This window comes from Furipterus horrens, unplaced genomic scaffold (assembly GCF_987537825.1).
Source record: "Furipterus horrens unplaced genomic scaffold, mFurHor1.1.pri manual_scaffold_12, whole genome shotgun sequence".
Classification (NCBI taxonomy): Eukaryota; Metazoa; Chordata; class Mammalia; order Chiroptera; family Furipteridae; genus Furipterus; species Furipterus horrens.
This window is the reverse complement of record NW_028327182.1, coordinates 60292836-60311684: the sequence shown is the minus strand read 5'-3', so window position 1 is coordinate 60311684 and position 18849 is coordinate 60292836. Positions and strand designations below refer to the sequence as shown.

The 18849-nt window shown below is 40.3% G+C and overlaps 1 pseudogene; it reads left to right on the top strand.

The window, feature by feature from the left end:
* The first annotated feature begins 17017 nt into the window (after window positions 1-17017).
* LOC149996271 (protein FAM162A pseudogene) lies at window positions 17018-17707 on the top strand (annotated as a pseudogene).
* Window positions 17708-18849: the final 1142 nt, after the last annotated feature.

The following is an 18849-nucleotide window of genomic DNA, read 5'->3' as shown; positions in this document are numbered from 1 at the left end:
CCATTGTCATCAGGTGGCTTACAGAATTCACAAAAGAGCAGGAAAAAGATAAGAAAGAAGCGAAAAACTTTCATAACGAAAGGAACAAAACCGCATACGAGAAAGATGGTGAGGAAAAAAAATCCAGAGTTCATTTCAACAAACTGGAATATGGAGAAGGAACAAGCAGTCAACCAATGCAGAGAGAGGAAATGGGAAGCAACAATGAGAGGATCAGAAACCTCTGGGACAGCTATAAAAGGCCCAACATAAGAATCATTGGTTTGCCAGAGAGTGAGGAAGATGAACTAGAACTTGAAAAATTGAGTGAAAATATAATAAAGGAGAACTTCCCAGACTTGGGGAAGGGAATAGACTTGCAGGTCCAGGAAGCAAGGAGAGTTCCCAAGAGACTGGACCCAGGGAGAACCACTCCAAGACACATTATAATCAAAATGTCAAAAATTAAAGATAAAGAGAGAATCTTAAAAGCAGCAAGAGAGAAGAAAAGAATTAGGTACAAAGGGGTCCCAATTAGACTATCAGCTGACTTCTCAAGGGAGACCCTTCAGGCAAGAAGGGACTGGCAAGAAATATTCAAAGTAATGAAAATCCAAAACCTACAACCACGAATACTCTATCCAGCGAAATTGTCATTCAGAATAGAAGGACAGAGAAAGTGTTTCCAGGACAAAATAAAACTGAAAGAGTTCATTAGATCCAAACCACTGTTATATGAGATGTTAAAGGGACTGGTTTAAAAAACAGAAGCTAGGGAGATGAAACAAAGGCAAACTAAATAGGCAACGAGAGTGGAAAAGGAACTGTGGGTACGGGAAGCATATTGGGGGGAGGTCAACAGGGAGGGGGAGTGGGGAGAGGGAGGGAGATGATATAGGAATTGGGGATCATGGTAGGAGGGAATGGAATAGACGGAGAGAGGTTGGGAGGAACTGTATGCACAACTAATGGACATAATCTAAAAGGGGGGGACAACTGGAGGGAGGGGGGCCACCGGGTGGAGGGGAGCAGAGGGAAGGGAAATTGGCACAAATGTAATATTTTAATCAATAAAACACATTAAATCTGAAAAAAAAAAGAAAGAAAGAAAGCATATGAAGAATCACAACCCATAGCTATTTCTCACATGGATCTTTTATGTAGTTGGGCACACAACTTCATCACAAACAAAATGTTAATAATGACATAGTTGCAAAACAACAATGCAAGCAATGTCTCAGGGTGATATTTTATTAAATAAATTTACTTTTTTCGAAAGCATTATTTAGTTCCTACTATGGGCTAGGCAATTTTCTTGGGGCCAGGGATGAATAAATAAGTCTCTGCTGCCAGGGTTCTCACTGAAGGTCTGAGGAGAGAGAGAAAAAATTGGCAAACACCTAAAGGATAGTGGTACAAATGCTTTGAAAAAAAGTATTTCAAGAGTGCTACAGGAAATCAGAAATTCTAGCCAAGCAGAGTCTAGTAAACAAAAGAAAGACCCTGAGGTAAGCTCTGAAAACAAGAAGTTTGCCATGGGAATTAAAGAGAAAAAGCCTTTAAGACAGAGAGAGCAGAAGGATAAAAAGGTGTGTGTGTAGGGGGTAGTAGCAGTGATGGTTTAAAAGTGAGAGAATAATGCTAAGTCTAGGGAACTGGGTTCATTGTTAATGGACAAAGAATTTGTTCTATACAGGGGAGTTAGGAACAATGATGACAGGAAGCATCAGTCCAACTATGGAGGGTCTTATAAAGAAATCTGGAATTTATCCTTAGGGTAGTGCAGAGCCATAGCAGCACTTCAGACAAAGAAATCATATTATTTTATTTGAATATTACAAAAAAAGACTGCAGCAGAAATAAAGAAAGGATTCAGGTAAGAGCTAAAGTGGAAAGAGAGATAACCTGAACCAGGATAGAGCAGTGAGGAATGTATGCAGATTCCCAAACTTCTAGCTTCAAAGAATGAAATGATGGCTCCATTCACTAAAGAGGCTATATTTAAAGAGGATTGAGTTAGGTGATTGAGTTTGTACTAAGTGAATATAGATTTCCTTTGACACATATGAGTAGAAGTGTCCAGTAGGACTTCAAGACTATAGATACAGAGCCCAGAGGTCTGAGAGGGGGGAAACCTAAAATATTTCCCTCAGCCCAAACTAAGTATAATGGGCAAAAGGGTTTTGGACAGGTGAGATGTGCCTGGCACACCTTCCTCCAAGGAAGCCTTTCTTTTCCATAATGTGGGACATTGAAAAATTAATCCCTGCCTTTTGTCATCTAGTGGTTATGGATTGAATGATGTCTTTTAACTCTGTTGCCAAATCTGTTGCCCTGAGAACACAACAAGTATGCCAGCCTGTTAAACCAAGCACGCCATTGTCCTGGGACAGCCAACTGACCTGGAGTGTTCACGATCCTTCCCCATGTGGGAAGGCAACACTCCTCTCCACACCCCCGCTCTTATTAGGGATTTCTGGACCCAAGGGTAGGTAGGACGACGACCATGTCTAGCTTGAAGCAGCTAGAGGAGCTCGAGATCTTCGCCCATTGTTTTTTATAAGATTATAAAGGATCTTAAGTCTGAGAGGGAGGAATTGTTATTTTTTATTGTTAAAAAAAGAAGAAGAAGAATATATGAAAGGGTGAAGCAGGAGAGCTTGTATGTATGACCCATGAGCATGAAATTGGGGGGAGGGCGATTGCTTGGGGAGGGGTGTGCTGGGCGAAGGGGAGCTAAGGGGAAAAATTGGAACTATCATAACAATATAATCAATAGAATATACTTTAAAAAAAACTAGATACAGGTGAGAGATAAAATTGAGTATTTTCTGAATGTAGGTAGCAGTGGAAGCCATGGAAATGCTGAGTTTGGCAAATGGTGTCAGATAGTTCAAAGGAGATCATGTAGAAGGTGGGGGAGGGGCATGTAAAAAGATGCAGGAGGAACTCTAGATAAGGGCATCCACTTGGCAGGTAGCAAAAGGTAAATACAAAGCAGTTGAGAAACAGTCCAAAAGGGAGCTAGAGAAGCAGTCTGTGGAGAGCAAGACCAATAAAATGGCATTGGTCCAATCAAACTAGTATAAAGTATATAAAACAAAGTGAAGGCACCGTCACTTATATCAACTAAAATGGCTGCCAGTCAGATATGACACTGGTTCAAGAGGAAAACTACCTAAGTCACTCTAAACACATCTGGTAAGGAGACACAGCTAAGATATATGCACATCTGATCAGAACAGTCATGTCTATAGAGTGGAACCACCCATAGATAGCCTCCTGAAGAACTTCCACACTTGCCATCAGGGGTGTCAAGCAGAACAGCCATGTACCACCCATAGGCTCCTGGGAAAATTTCACACTTGGCATCAGGGGTTCCAAGGCCTAAAAGACCCTGAAGGGTGAAGTACACCACTTTCAAGGTATAACTGAGGCAGGTTCCAGACCACTGCTGAGATAGGTGAGCTCCAACACCAGAGTGCTGTTCCATGGCATGATGATCTTCCTTGGCTTTGGCTGCTGGAGGCTCTGCCCTGCTGGACTGAGGACTTTGTCTGCTCTGTTGCCCACCTGGCTCTGGAGATCCTTCCTTGCAAGATGCTGACAACTCCCTTGCCAACCATGCTCTGTCCTGGGCCTGCAGACTGATACTCTGGAACTAAGGTTTGTTATCCCCCATTGATTGCTGTATGTGTGTTATAATTCTCTTAGATTGTTAGAATGTGAGTAGGATATTAATATATGTCGATGTTCTACTTTGAGTGAAACTTCATTCAATAAAAGCTGAGTGAATAGCATAGTTACTATGTGTGACTCTTGTCTATTCCTTGGTGCCAAGCTGCTCAGCAGGCAGCTAGCTGAGCAGTTGCCTAACTGACTTATAGGAAAGACTGTATGCATAACGAACATATGCTCACGACAAAGTCCAAAAAGTAGCTAGAGAACCTAGGTAAGAACAGGGTTAGGGGAGTGATCCCCTCACACTGCCAGCCTAAATGACAAGGAATTCCTCCCAGAATTTAGTTAACTAGGAACCTCTAGTTTTCCTGTGGAACAAGGGTACAACATCAGAGATCCAGTTCCACTGCTTTGGGTCCTAACTATATCACATAGATCCTTCACTCTCTGCTTTTTTGCCTGTTTAGTAGCCAACCAAGGTGAAAGCAAACTGATTCATCATCCTCATCTATTTCCAAACTGGAAGACATTCTTGTGGTCTTTCTGGCCCACTTAATTGTCACTTTTATTTTACAGATAAGAAAAAAGAGGCTCAGAGAGGTTGATAATTGGCTACTGGCAAAGGTAGAAAGAGTACCAGTATTAAATTCTTACCTGGCTTCAAATCTAATCATTTTCCACTACTTTCCACTGGTTCTGATAACATTTCCCATTTGTACTCCTTTTGTGCTTTCAAATTCTTGCTTCCAAATAAATACAAATTAAAACTACAGGTTCTTTTCAAAATATGACCTTGCAGCCTTCACATAAATGAGATTCATTGTGCATTCACAATGAGAAACAGTTTGTTTAAAAAAACACAAATCAATATTGATTTTTAAGTATTCTTGCTGTGTAAATGCTCAGTTTCTCTTATTTTTCCCTCTGCTAGTAGGAGAAGGCAAAAAATGAAAATAAAATGGATAAGTGAATGAAAACTACACCAAATTTCAGTTAGAAAATAATACCCTTAAGAGTATTATTAGGAGAAGAGCACACACAGGAAAGCCACTGCAAAGCTCCATACTAGGGGAGAGGCCCGGGGCAGGAAAGGGCCACTGGGCCGGCACTTTGACCAACTGTGCCAGAGTCCTGCAGAACAAAAGGACGATCTTGAGACAGGGAGAGAGGTAGGGTGTGCAAGCATATAGACAGGGAAGAGAGCAGGAACTGTAGCCTGGGAATAGAAACAGGACTAGAGGCAGAGCGGGGATTGCTGGCAGGCACAGGCTGGACCAACAGTGGGAAGGAGTAGCTGGACAAGCCTGAGGAGGGCTGAGGCTGCCTCAGGAGGGGACAACTAAAGGCAGCCCACAGCAGAGTGGTGGTAGGCCCACGAAAAAAAGACTAGCAACCCCAGAATCAAGCAGAACCCTCCCACAGCCAGCCAACCAACCAGAAAAGATTTGAAACTCATGGAATTTTGAATAGGAGCAGACTCAGGAAGGAAGCAAGGAAAAACCAAAAAACAAACAAACCAAAAATACCCAGAGACTGTGCATAAAAGTTGAATTGAGTTAAAATCCTCATTCTTTTATCTCTCACTCTCTCTCTAACTACCCCTACCGTCAGTCCCTTCTTATTCTCACTCCTTTTCTCCCCTCCCCTTCCCTCCCTTCTCTCCCCTTAGCATTCTCCCCTGCATCCTATTCTAAGTTAATTTTATAATTTTAAGTTCTCTCCCTTTCTCACCCTCTCCTTTCTCTGTGCTACGCACCTTCAACTTTATTAAATTTCTTTATTTTGTCCCCCTTCAGTCTACATTCGTTTTTCTTTCATCTCTTGTCCTTATTTTTCTTCTCTCCCTATACATATTCTCTCTCTCTCCCTATTACACTTTATATTCTAATCTCTTAATATTCAAATTATAATTCTAATCTATCCCCCTCTCCCTTTACTCTCCCATTCTTACCCCTTCTCTTTTTCTACCCCACCCCCCTACTTCTTTCCCTACCTCTTGTATTTCTCTCCTTCATCCTATCTTTTGACAACTCTTCAATTTCAATCCTCCCCTCCCTAATATCTCCTCTTCCTCCTGATTTCCTTCCCTCCTCTGAGCTCTTTTCCTCCCAAATCCTCTTGCTTTCCTATCTCCTATTCCTCTCTCTCTATATTCACCTTTTCTCTCTATCTTGCAACTTTATATCATGTTTTAATCTCCTAATCTTTTTTATAATATATAATTTAAAAAAGAATTTTAATCCAGTCCCCTCTTCTACCTCCCCTTCTTCTTTCGTTCTCTCTCCTACCCTTCTCTTCTCTATTTTTTCTCTCTCTTTCTTCTCTCCCTTCCTGTCTTGCTATTTTCTACTCTGTATTTTTATCCTTAAAAAATTCTCTCTCAATCTATTTCCTACCTTCTAACCTCCCCAGCCCTCTCTTTCAATTTCTGGCTGTCTGTCTACCTGGATGTCTGTTGTGTCTACCCTACCTCACACGCTAATCATATAGTATATACCGATTATATAACCTAATACTATACACTTCCACTTTCTCACTCCACACTGTAACCCTCCCCTCCTTTTCAAAGACATAACCTTGATCCCAATTGATAATATTAATACTCTATCAACTTCCAGCTCAAAAATTACCCTTCCTTCATTTAAAACAACTCCTTTCTGTTTCTCCTACGAAATAAGAGTCCCAGTATCTCCACAAGTATATTAACACGGGCTCATTTGCAGCCTATAGTGGGATTGTATTTGGGGGAGACATTGGAGGGTGTGGGTTTCTTGCCTGGGTTGTGTAATTATGTTTTAGCAGCACCTTCACAAAAGATCTCAAGACAAGGTGGGCAGAGTGACTCTCAATCAACTAACCAGAGAAAAAGATCCACCAAAAAGTAGCTGAAATACAGCCAGACAGATTAAAGAAATATCATCAAGGACAACACAGACGGAGATCCAGGAGGGCGGAGGAGTAAGTGGAAGCTACACTAACCCCCTCCCAGGACCAGCCAGTGCTGACTCAGCCCCAGTACAGCAGACAGACCATCCCCCTCCAAGTGGTGTCATACTAAGGGGAAATAAAAGCCCTGCCTACAGGAATTAAGTTGCCACACCCACGGTCCTTAAGCCTGACAGCTGATCACAGATTGAGTATAGTAACAACTAAAGAAGAGAGACAAAGGCAGTAGATCCCTGGAAATCTCCAACAGGCTACCTAGGGCCAGTCTGGTACATGATCTGACGCTACAAGAGGCAGATCCAGGAAGAACTGATCATTCTAAGAAGCACCAACAAACAAAAAGAATCACAAAAATGGGGAGACAGAGAAACAACCCCCCATCAAAAGGAAAGGTAGGATCCTCAGAAAGAGTGCTAAGTGAAATAGAGGGGAGCAAAATATCAGATACGGAATTTAAAACATGGATTATGGAGAAGCTAAATGAGATCAGCGGAAACTACAAAGAACTCCAGAAAAACTACAGTGAACTCCAGAACTATAAGGAACGTACTGAGAATTATACCAGCATCAAAAAGGACATGGAAGCTATCAATAAGAGCCAGGAGGAAATGAAGAATACAATCTCTGAATTGAAGAACACAGTAGAAGGAATTAAAAGCAGGCTAGAGGAAGCAGAAGATTGGATCAGCGAGCTGGAGGACAACGTACACAAAAACTCCCAGACAATGCAGCAAAATGAAAAAAGACTGAACAAGAATGAAGAGGTTCTAAGACAGCTGCAGGACAACATGAAACGTAACAATATCCGTATCATTGGAATTCCAGAAGGAGAAGAAGAAGAGCAAGGGATAGAAAACCTCTTTGAAAAACTAATGACAGAAAACTTCCCTCACATGAGGAGAGAAAGAGTCACGCAAATCCAGGAGGCACAGAGGGTCCCAATGAAGATGAACCCCAACAGGCTCACCTCAAGACACATCATAATTAAAATGGGAACATTCAAAGGCAAAGAGAGAATCCTAAAATCAGCAAGAGAGAAACAACTAATAACATACAAGGGAGCTCCAATAAGGCTATCCTCAGATTTCTCAGCAGAAACACTACAAGCCAGAAGGGAATGGCAAAAGATATTCCAAGCAATGAAAAACAAAGGCCTACAACCAAGAATACTCTACCCTGCAAGGCTCTCATTCAAAATGGAAGGCGAAATAAGGAGTTTCTCAGACAAAGGAAGACTAAAAGAATACATCTCCACCAAACCAGCAATGCAAGAGATGCTAAAGGGTCTGCTCTAAGAAGATAAAGAAACAGAGAGAGACAGAGAAGAACATGAGTACAAAGGGGAAAAATGACAATGAATAAGTACTTATCAATAATAACCTTAAACGTAAATGGATTAAACGCTCCAATTAAAAGACATAGGGTAGCTGAATGGATTAGAAAGAATGACCCACATATATGCTGTCTACAAGAGACCCACCTTAGAACAAAAAATCTACACAGACTGAAAGTAAAGGGATAGAAAAATGTATTTCAAGCAAATGGACATGAAAAAAAAGCCGGGGTAGCAATACTTATATCAGACAAAACAGATTTCACAGCAAAGTCCATAAAAAGAGACAAAGAAGGGCATTTCATAATATTTAAGGGAAAAATCCATCAAGAAGATATAACCCTTATAAATATATATGCACCCAACTGAGGAGCACACAAATATGTAAGGAAAATTTTGAAAGACTCCAAGAAAGATATAGGCAGCAACACACTCATCGTAGGGGACTTTAACACCCCATTGTCAACAATGGACAGATCTTCGAAGCAAAGAAACACCAAAGATATTGAGGCACTGAACAACACTTTAGATCAAATGGACTTAGTCGATATATATAGAAGTTTACACCCCAAAGAAGCAAAATATACATATTTCTCAAGTGCACATGGAACATTTTTAGAGATAGACCACATGGTAGGACACAAAACAAGCCTCAATAAATTCAAGAAAATTGAAATTATATCAAGCATTTTCTCAGGTCACAGTGCCTTAAAATTGGAAATCAACCTCAAGGAAAAAACTCAAAAACATTCAAACTCATGGAGAATGAATAACATGCTATTAAATAATGAATGGGTTAACAATGACATCAAGAAAGAAATCAAAAAGTTCCTGGAAACCAATGATAATGAACACACAACAACCCAAAACCTATGGGATACAGCGAAAGCAGTCTTAAGAGGAAAGTTCATAGCAATACAAGCCTACCTAAAAAAGCTAGAAGAATCTCTAATAAAAAATTTAACCCTACAGCTACAAGAACTAGAGGAAGAACAACAAGCAAAACCTAGATCAAGTAGAAGGAAGGAAATCATCAAAATCAGAGCAGAATTAAATGACATAGAGTCTAAAGTAACAATTCAAAAGGTCAACAAAAGTAGGAGCTGATTCTTTGAAAAGATAAACAAAATTGACAAGCCTTTAGCCAGGCTCATCAAGAAAAAAAGAGAGAGGACCCAAATAAATAAAATCAGAAATGAAAGAGGAGAAATCACAACTGATACCACAGAAATACAAAGAATTATAAGAAATTATTACGAACAACTGTATGGCAAGAAATTTGCCAACCTAGAGGAAATGGACAGATTCCTGGAAAACTACAGTCTGCATAGAAGAAGCAGAAAGTCTGAATAGACCAATAACAGCTAGCGAAATTGAAGCAGTAATCAAAAAACTCCCAGCACACAAAAGCTCAGGACCGGATGGCTTCACAAGTGAATTCTACAAAACATTTAGGAAAGAACTAACTCCTATCCTCCTCAGACTATTCCAAAAGATACAAGAAGAGGGAAGACTCCCAAACTCGTTCTATGAAGCCAGTATAACCCTAATTCCAAAACCAGGTCAAGACACAACAAAGAAAGAAAACTACAGACCAATATCGCTGATGAACATAGATGCTAAAATCCTCAACAAAATATTGGTAACCCGGATCCAGCAACACATTAGAAAGATCATACACCACGATCCAGTAGGATTCATCCCAGGGATGCAAGGATGGTTTAATATTCGCAAATCAATAAACGTGATACACCACATAAACAAAATGAAAGACAAAAACCACATGATCATATCAATAGATGCAGAAAAAGCATTTGATGAAGTACAACACCCATTTATGATAAAAACTCTCAGCAAAATGGGAATAGAGGGAGCATACCTGAACATAATAAAGGCCATATATGAGAAACCTGAAGCTAACATCATACTCAATGGCAAAAACTGAGAGCATTCCCCCTGAGATCAGAAACAAGACAAGGATGACCGCTCTCTCCACTCCTATTCAACATAGTCTTGGAAGTTCTAGCCACAGCAATCAGACAAGAAAGAGAAACAAAAGCCATCCAAATTGGAAAAGAGGGAGTAAAACTGTCATTATTTGCAGATGACATGATAGTGTACATAGAAAATCCTTTAGACTCCACAAAAAAGTTACTCAATCTAATAAGTGAATTCGGCAAAATAGCAGGATACAAAGTCAATATCAAGAAATTGAAGGCATTTTTACACACCAACAATAAAAACTCAGAGATAGAAACTGAAAGAAAAATCCCATTTACCATAGCAACAAGAAAAACAAAATACCTAGAAATAAACTTAACCAAAGAGGTAAAAGACCTGTACACAGAAAACTACATAACACTGAAGAAAGAAATTAAAGAAGATACAAATAAATGGAAGCGTATACCATGCTCATGGATGGGAAGAATCAACATCATTAAAATGTCCATACTACCCAGAGCAATTTATAGATTCAATGCAATCCCTATTAAAATACCAGCATCATATTTCACAGACTTAGAACAAATACTTCAAAAATTTATATGGAACCAAAAAAGAGCCCGAATAGCCACAGCAATTTTGAGGCAGAACACAGTAGGAGGAATCACAATACCTGATATCAAACTATACTACAAGGCCACGGTAATCAAAACAGTCTGGTACTGGCATAAAAACAGACATATAGATCAATGGAACAGAATAGAGAGCCCAGAAATAAGCCCAGGTTCATATGGTCAACTAATATCTGACAAAGGGGGAAAGAACATCAAATGGAGTGAAAAGAGCCTCTTCAACAAATGGTGTTGGGAGAACTGGACAGGGATATGCAAAAAAATGAAACTAGACCACCAGCTCACACCATACACCAGAATAAACTCAAAATTGATCAAAGACTTAAATGTAAGCCGTGATACCATAAAAGTCCTAGAGGAAAAAATAGGCAAGAAATTTTCAGATATCCCACATAGCAACATTTTCACTGATATATCTCCTAAGGCAAGGGAAATAAAGGAAAGAATAAACAAATGGGACTACATCAAACTAAAAAGTTTCTGCTCAGCTAAAGAAAACATCAGCAAGATGCAAAGGAAACCAACCATATGGGAAAATATATTCGCCAATGACATCTCAGACAAGGGATTGATCTCCAAAATATATAAAGAACTCATACGACTCAACACCAAGAAGACAGACAACCCAATTAAAAAATGGGCAAAGGACCTGAACAAACACTTCTCCAAAGAAGACATACAGAGGGCCCATAGACATATGAAAGTATGCTCAACATCACTAGCCATCAGAGAGATGCAAATTAAAACCACAACGAGATACCACCTCACACCAGTCAGAATGGCAATCATCAACAAATCAACAAACAACTTGTGCTGGAGAGGATGCGGAGAAATGGGAACCCTGGTGCATTGCTGGTGGGAATGGAGACTGGTGCAGCCACTGTGGAAAACAGTTTGGAATTTCCTTAAAAAACTAAAAATGGAACTGCCTTTTGAACCAGCAATTCCATTGCTAGGATTATATCCGAAAAATCCCGAAACACCAATTCAAAAGAACCTATGCACTCCAATGTTCATAGCAGCACTATTTACAATAGCCAAGTGCTGGAAACAACCTAAATGCCCATCTGTAGATGAGTGGATGAAAAAACTATGGTACATTTACACAATGGAATTCTACGTAGCAGAAAGAAAGAAGGAACCTCTACCATTTGCAACAACATGGATGGAACTAGAGAAAATTATGCTTAGTGAAATAAGCCAGGCAACAAAAGAAAAATACCTTATGCTGTCACCTATTACAGGAAACTAATGAACAACACAAACAAATGAGCAAAATTGAACCAGAGGTATGTAAACAAGAAGTAGACTAACAGTAACAAGGGGGGCGGGGGGGAGGAAAAGAAAGGTGTAAGGGGAAGGGTCAAGTGAAAAAAAAAAAATATATATATGAATGACCCACAGACAGGGGCAACTGAATGGGGACTAAATGTGGGGGAAGGGAGGGACAGGGTGCAGGAAAACAAAAGGGCTAAAAAAGTGAGACAACTGTAATGGAAAAACAAACAAAAAATTTTTTTAGTGGGGGAAAATTGAAAATATGAAGAATGGAAATGCCAGTTCAGTGAATATTAGGACAAAGATTTTCCTTTACGTTGTATATTTTTCTCCCTATTTGATCCCTCCAGAGTTTGGCATTCTAAACAAGTAATGACATAAGTTTCTTTGCATAGAACTAATAAGACCAGTTGTCAACAGAGGTTCCTTTTTTTTTTTTTTTTTTTTTGACCAAGTCTTTGACTGGAATGTCAAGCCTAAAGGAAACATACTTGGGCTCAGATTGTTACCAAAAAGCCCTGAGGAACTGGGAATGACTTTCAAAGGTAATAAAAGCCCATGAGATAAAAGGCCTGGTACCATGGTTGGTTGTGCGGTCCACAGCAATCTTTCCAGGGAAGGAACGAAGGTTGTTTTCCTGAAAGATGGCTAGAAGGGACCTTAAGGCACAAGGAAAAACCAGAAAGACTTGGAAAAAACAGGTGTGTACAGGCAAGGATGAATGCCAGATATGTGGCTCAGCTTCTGTGCCCTGAAGAACAGACTGAAGGTCACCCCAAATATTCCTTGGGTAAGTTCCAGCAAAGCAGAACTAAGGATCATAAGTGATCATTTGCTGCTCTTGTTATGTTTATGCAAACGAACAGGATAAATTAAAAATGGACTTAATGTAGTCCCTTTAAAGACAAGGAGGGTAACCTTAGGGAGAAAAATTATTATTCAAGGAAAATCACAATGATCAGTAGTAGAGTATAAAACAGGGCAACTAACTGTCTTAAAAGTTTCTTCTCATTTAAAATATGGTTTCAATTGAAAATTAAACCACGTCTGTGATATCATCAAAGATATTCAAGTTGCAGGCAAATAGAATTTCAAGTGCCTTGCAACTAGATGTCTTCCCAATAAGACAGTCTTACAGATTTAGAGACTTGTTTGTGGGTTATGTTACATAAATTAACACGTGTTTTTTGTTTTCAAAGGACATAAGCCTATGATCGCATTACCTGAGTGATTATCTGTACGTATAAGCCTCACTTAATCCTCTCTGCAGTGCTGCCTCCTGGGACTCAACGGTTTGGCTGAACTAAATGGCTGGGTTGGTGAAGAATGGGGTGGTCTGTGGGCTTCATTTTAAAACGGGTTTCTCTTTTCTATCCTAATGGCTTGGACAGAAAAGGCCCAGAGGTCTGAGAGCGGGAAAACCTAAACTATTTACCTCAGCCCAAACTAAGTATAATGGGCAAAAGGGTTTTGGACAGGTGAGATGTGCCTAGCACACCTTCTTACAAAGAAGCCCCCTTTTTTTTTTCCTAATATGGAACATTGAAAAATTAATCCCTGCCTTTTGTCATCTAGTAGTTATGGATTGAATGATGTCTTTTAACCCTTTTCACCAAATCTGTTGCCCCCAGAACACAACAAGGACACCAGCCTGTTAAACCAAGCACGCCGTTGACCAGAGACAGCCAACTGACCTGGAGTCTGCACGATCCTTCCCCATGTGGGAAGGCCACCCTCCCCTCCACACCCCCACTCTTATTAGGGTTTTCTGGACCCAAGGGTAGGTAGGACGACGACCATGTCCAGCTTGAAGCAGCTAGAGGAGCTTGAGACCTTCGCCCATTGTCCTTTACAAGATTACAAAGGGTCCTAATATTTGAGAGGGGGGAGGGATAGTTAATTTTTACGAACCAGGGGTATGGACTTGGGGGGATTGCTAGGGGAGGGAGGTGCTGGGTGGAGGGGAGCAAGGGGGAGAAAATTGGAACTGTTGTAACAATATAATCAATAAAAAACTTTTAAAAAAATAAAAAAAATGAAAAAAAAAAAAGAGTATTATTGATTAGATTTTGACTCAAAAGTTACCTGATTTGGGGGAAGGGTATCAATCTAGGTGAACATATATAATGTTCTAAAAATAATATGCAAAAAGATGTTTCATTATTATGTAGCATATCCAAAAATAAGCCCCAGAAAATTTCTAAACAACAACTGATCTAAAGGTTATCATTTTGTGGACAAACTACTGTAACCATGAGTAAAATGTACTGTGAAAATGAGATGCTATGTAAGATTAGGTTGGATTAAGGAGGCTATTTTTGTTTAATCAAGGAGAATAACTTTTTTTAAAGGTTTCAGAATGTGTCTCCAGTGACTGAAATTATTATGCTGCCATAAGGAAAGAAATTGGGTCAAGACTCATTATCAAGTGGCATTTCCACAAGTAGCAAGGGAATATGGTGTTTTCTATCAGACATTACATCCAGAGTCTGGTAGGTTTCTTTCCTGAATCTGAGCCTAAAAAACTACCTTTCCCCAGCATTTGTAAGTCTTCAAGTTTAAACAGTGATCATGAGCAATAGACAAACTACTGCAATTCCTTGTGCTGTAAAACATATTTTTTATTTTATTTATTATAATTCTATAATGCATCATCTGTATAGTTTTGTATGTTCATCATCCCATTTCAAATCTTCTTCCATCACCATGTAAAACTTATTTTTAAAGTGACTTATGAATTTAACAGTTTTCTTCAGTTTCTTTCTGTCAACCCATAATGGCCAACCATTCTCTCTTTTTTTTTTTCTTTTTTGTATTGTTGTTCTATTACAGTTGTCCCAATTTTTCCCCCGTTGCTCTCCATTGTCCCACCCATGCCACCCCCCAATAAATCCGACCTATTGTCCATGTCCTTGGGTTCTTTATACTAGTTCCTAAACTAGACCCTTCCCCTTCTTTCCCCACTTATGCCCTCCCCACTCCCCTCTGGTCATTCTCAGTCTGTTCTTTGTTTACATGCCTCTGGTCTTATTTTGCTCATTTATTTGTTTTGTTCATTAGGTTCCTGTTATAAGTGAGATCATATGATATTTGTCTTTTTTTAAAAAAAATATGTTTTATTGATTATGCTGTTACAGTTGTCCCAATTTCTTTTCCCTCTGCTCCCCTCCACCATGTGACCTCCTCCCTCCAGTTGTCCCCCTCACCTTAGTCCATTCCCATTGGTTGTGGTTATAGTTCTTCTCAACATCTTCCTGTCTACCCCATTCTCTCCTACTATGCTTATTAATTCCTGCATAATCTCCCTCCCTTTCCCCTCCTCCCCCTCTCCACTGACCTTCCCCCAATATGTTCCCCATACCTATCATTCTTTTTCCACTCTCATTGTCTACTCAGTTTGTCTTTGTTTCGATTCCCTAGCTTCTGTTGTTATTTGTTGTGATACAGTTTTCATTTTAGTGTTCATAGTTTTGATCCTCCTTCTTCTAAACCAGTCCTTTTAACATCTCATATAACAGTGGTTTGGATCTGATGAACTTTTTCAGTTTTACTTTGTTTTGGGAGCACTTTCCCTGCTCTTCTATTCTGAATGACAGCTTTGCTGGATAGAGTAATCATGGCTGTAGGTTTTTGATTTTCATTACTTTGAATATTTCTTTCCAGTCCCTTCTTGCCTGTAAAGTCTCCTTTGAGAAATCAGCTGATAGTCTGATTGGGACCCCTTTGTATGTAATTCTTTTCTTCTCTCTTGCTTCTTTTAAGATTCTCTCTTTATCTTTAAATTTTTCATTTTGATTATAATGTGTCTTGATGTGGTTCTCCCAGGGTCCAGTTTATCTGGAACTCTCTGTGCTTCCTGGACCTGTAAGTCTATTTTCTTCTCCAAGTTAGGGAATTTCTGCTTCATTATTTTTTCACATAATTTTTCAATTTTAGTTCTTCTTATTCACCTTCTGGCAACCCTATAATTCGAATGTTTATTCGCTTATAGCTGTCCCAAGGTTTCTGAGCCTCTCCTCATATTCCTCACTTTTTGTTTCCTCTTTCTGCACTGGTTGACTGTTTCTTCCCTATGTTCCAATTTGTTGATTTGATCCCTCGTTTTCCTTTCCTCACCACTTGTCTCATATGTGTTTTTGCTCACTTCAGCATGACTAGCCTTCATTCCTTCCCCGTCTTGTTCAATATCTTTTGTTAATTCTGTAAGATGCCTTATGACTATAGCTCTGAACTGAGCCTCAGAAAGATTATCTATTTGTTCATCAGTTAATTCAGGTATTTGCTTTTTGGTCAGCTGCATGATTGGTATTTCAATCATGAGTCCTGCTTTCCTGACCTTTTTCATTTATCTTTCCTTCTTGAGTGGGACTGTCACACCTCCTATGCTATCAGGGGCGGAGCCCTGTGCACTCATCACTACCGGGTGACCCTTCTCACCACACTGTAGTGCTTTATGTGGGAGCAGGGGTCCAAGGTGGATCCCTGCCATTACTCTCTGCTGAGAGACCAGGAGCCTCATCCTCCATCCCCATGTCCTCTGGGCCTCACAGTCTGAGGCAACGAAGGTCTGCCTTCCCCAGCATTGGAATCATGAGTTGATGAGTCTGGACTGCAGCTGGGAGTGCTCTCCTGGTGCTTCTTGCCTCCCCTTAAATACGGTGTCTGTGCTTATCACAGTCCCACTGTCCCTCGCTGCAGCTACTGCCAGCAGCACAGCTTGACCTCTCCGTCCCGGCTTCGCCCCTCCTACCCAACCAGATGAGCACTACTTGTTTATAACTTCATATGTTGAATTTCCATGTAGCTTTATTTTCTGGAACTTCTGGTTACTTCTGGTTTTACGGTAGTTGTAGTCCTTCTTAGTTGTGGAGGGTGACAGAGTGTGTCAGTATAAACCTCCATCTTGACCGGAAGTTTGGTATTTGTCTCTCACCACTTGGCTTATTTCACTAAGCATAATACTCTCCAGTTCCACCCATGTTGTTGTGAAGAGTAGGAGTTCCTTCTTTATTTCTGCTACATAGTATTCCATTGTGTAAATGTACCACAGTTTTTGATCCACTCATCTACTGGTGGGCACTTAAGTTGTTTCCAGCACTTGGCTATTGTAAATAATGCTGTTATGAACATAGAGTTGCATAGGTTCTTTTGAACTGGTGTTTCAGGATTCTTTGGGTATAATCCCAGCAGAATTGCTGGATCAAAAGGCAGTTCCAGGCCTACGTCCTACCCTTTGTGACACTGGGTGACATTGAATGCTGCTGCGCCACCGCCTCACCCGAGGTTCTCTGCTGGTTCGCGGAGTAGGCGGCCATGGGGAGCCTCCGTGGCCTGCGGCTGGCGGCTGGAAATTATTTTAGGTTACATGAAAGAGATGCTTCCTCATTTCTAAGGCTTATCAGAAACTCTGATTTGAAGAGAATAAATATATTTTGCACCAAACCACAGGAAAGTCCAAAAACTCCATCCTACACTTACAGCCACCGAATGCCATTACACAAACCTACAGATTGGGAGAGAAAGATCCTGATATGGTCAGGTCGCTTCAAAAAAGAAGAGGAAATCCCAGAGACTGTCTCGTTTGAGATGCTTGATGCTGCAAAGAACAAGATGCGGGTGAAGAGTGGGAGGATGCATCCTGATGGTTATTGAGGGCAAGAAGGCTGCCAAACGACACGAGTCTTTAACAAGCCTGAATTTAGAAAAGAAAGCTCGTCTCAGAGAGGAAGCAGCTATGAAGGCCAAAACAGAGTAGCAGAGGTAACCATGGTTGGCTGCAATTTGAAAATCCAGGAATAATGTTTCAGCAACAAGCCTATATTAAAAAGAATGTGGTATGAGGATCCATTTCATAAAAGTATGGTTTGTACAAACATACCATTTCCCTGTTTTGCTCTAGAGGTACAAATAAATGTTCTTAAAGAAAAAAACAAAACAAAAAAAAAACAAAAGGCAGTTCCATTTTTAGATTTTTTAATTACATTTTATAGATTATATTATCACAATAGTTCCATTTTTTCCCCTTTGTTCCCTCCACCCAGCACCCCCCTCCCCCAGCAATCCCTCCCTTCCCCAGTCCATGTCCATGGTTCCTGCATGCAATCTCTCCAGTTTCTCCCTTTCTTATGTTACTATTATTTTGGAATTACTTCATTAATTGATTTTTTTTTACAAAAATAAAAAAAGTAACATCCTCCCAACGCCCCAGACTTTAGACCCTTTGTAATCTTATAGAGGAGAGTGGGCGACGGTCTCCTGCTCTTCTAGCTGATTCAAGTTGGGAGTGGTCATCGTCCTACCTATCCTTGGGTCCAAAAATCCTTAATAAGAGTGGGGATGTGGAGGGGAGGGTGGCCTTCCCACATGAGGAAGGGTCGTGCAGACTCTGGATCAGCTGGCTGTCCCCAGACCACAGCGTGTTTGGTTTAACAGGCTGGCATCCTTGTTGTATTCTGGGGGCAACAGATTTGGCAACAGGGTTAGAAGGCATTATTCAATCTATAACCACTAGATGACAAAAGGCAGGTATTAATTTTTCAACGTCCCCAATTAGGGGAAAAAAAAGAGGGGCTTCTTTGGAGGAAGGTGTGCCAGGCACATCATATTCATCCAGAATCCTTTTGTTCATTGTATTTAGCTTGGGCTGAGGGAAATATTTTAGGTTCCCCTCCTCTTAGGCCTCTGGGTCTTTTCTGTCCAAGCCATTGGAATAGAAAAGAGAGATCTGTTTTAAGGTGAAGCCCACAGACCATCTCATTCTTCGCCAACCAGCCACTTGGTACAGCCAAACCGTTGAGTCTCAAGAGGCAGCAATGCAAACAGGATTAAGTGAGGCCTATATGTACAGACAATCACTCAGGTAGTGAGATCCTAGGCTTATACCCTTTGAAAACAGAAAACACATGTTAATTTATGTAGTATAACCCACAAACCATTCTCTAGTTCTGTAAACCTGTCTTGATGGGAAGACATCCAGTTGCAAGGCGTTTGACATTCTTCTTGCCTGTAAATTAAGCATCTTTGATGATGTCACAGATCTAGTTTAATTTACAAATGCTA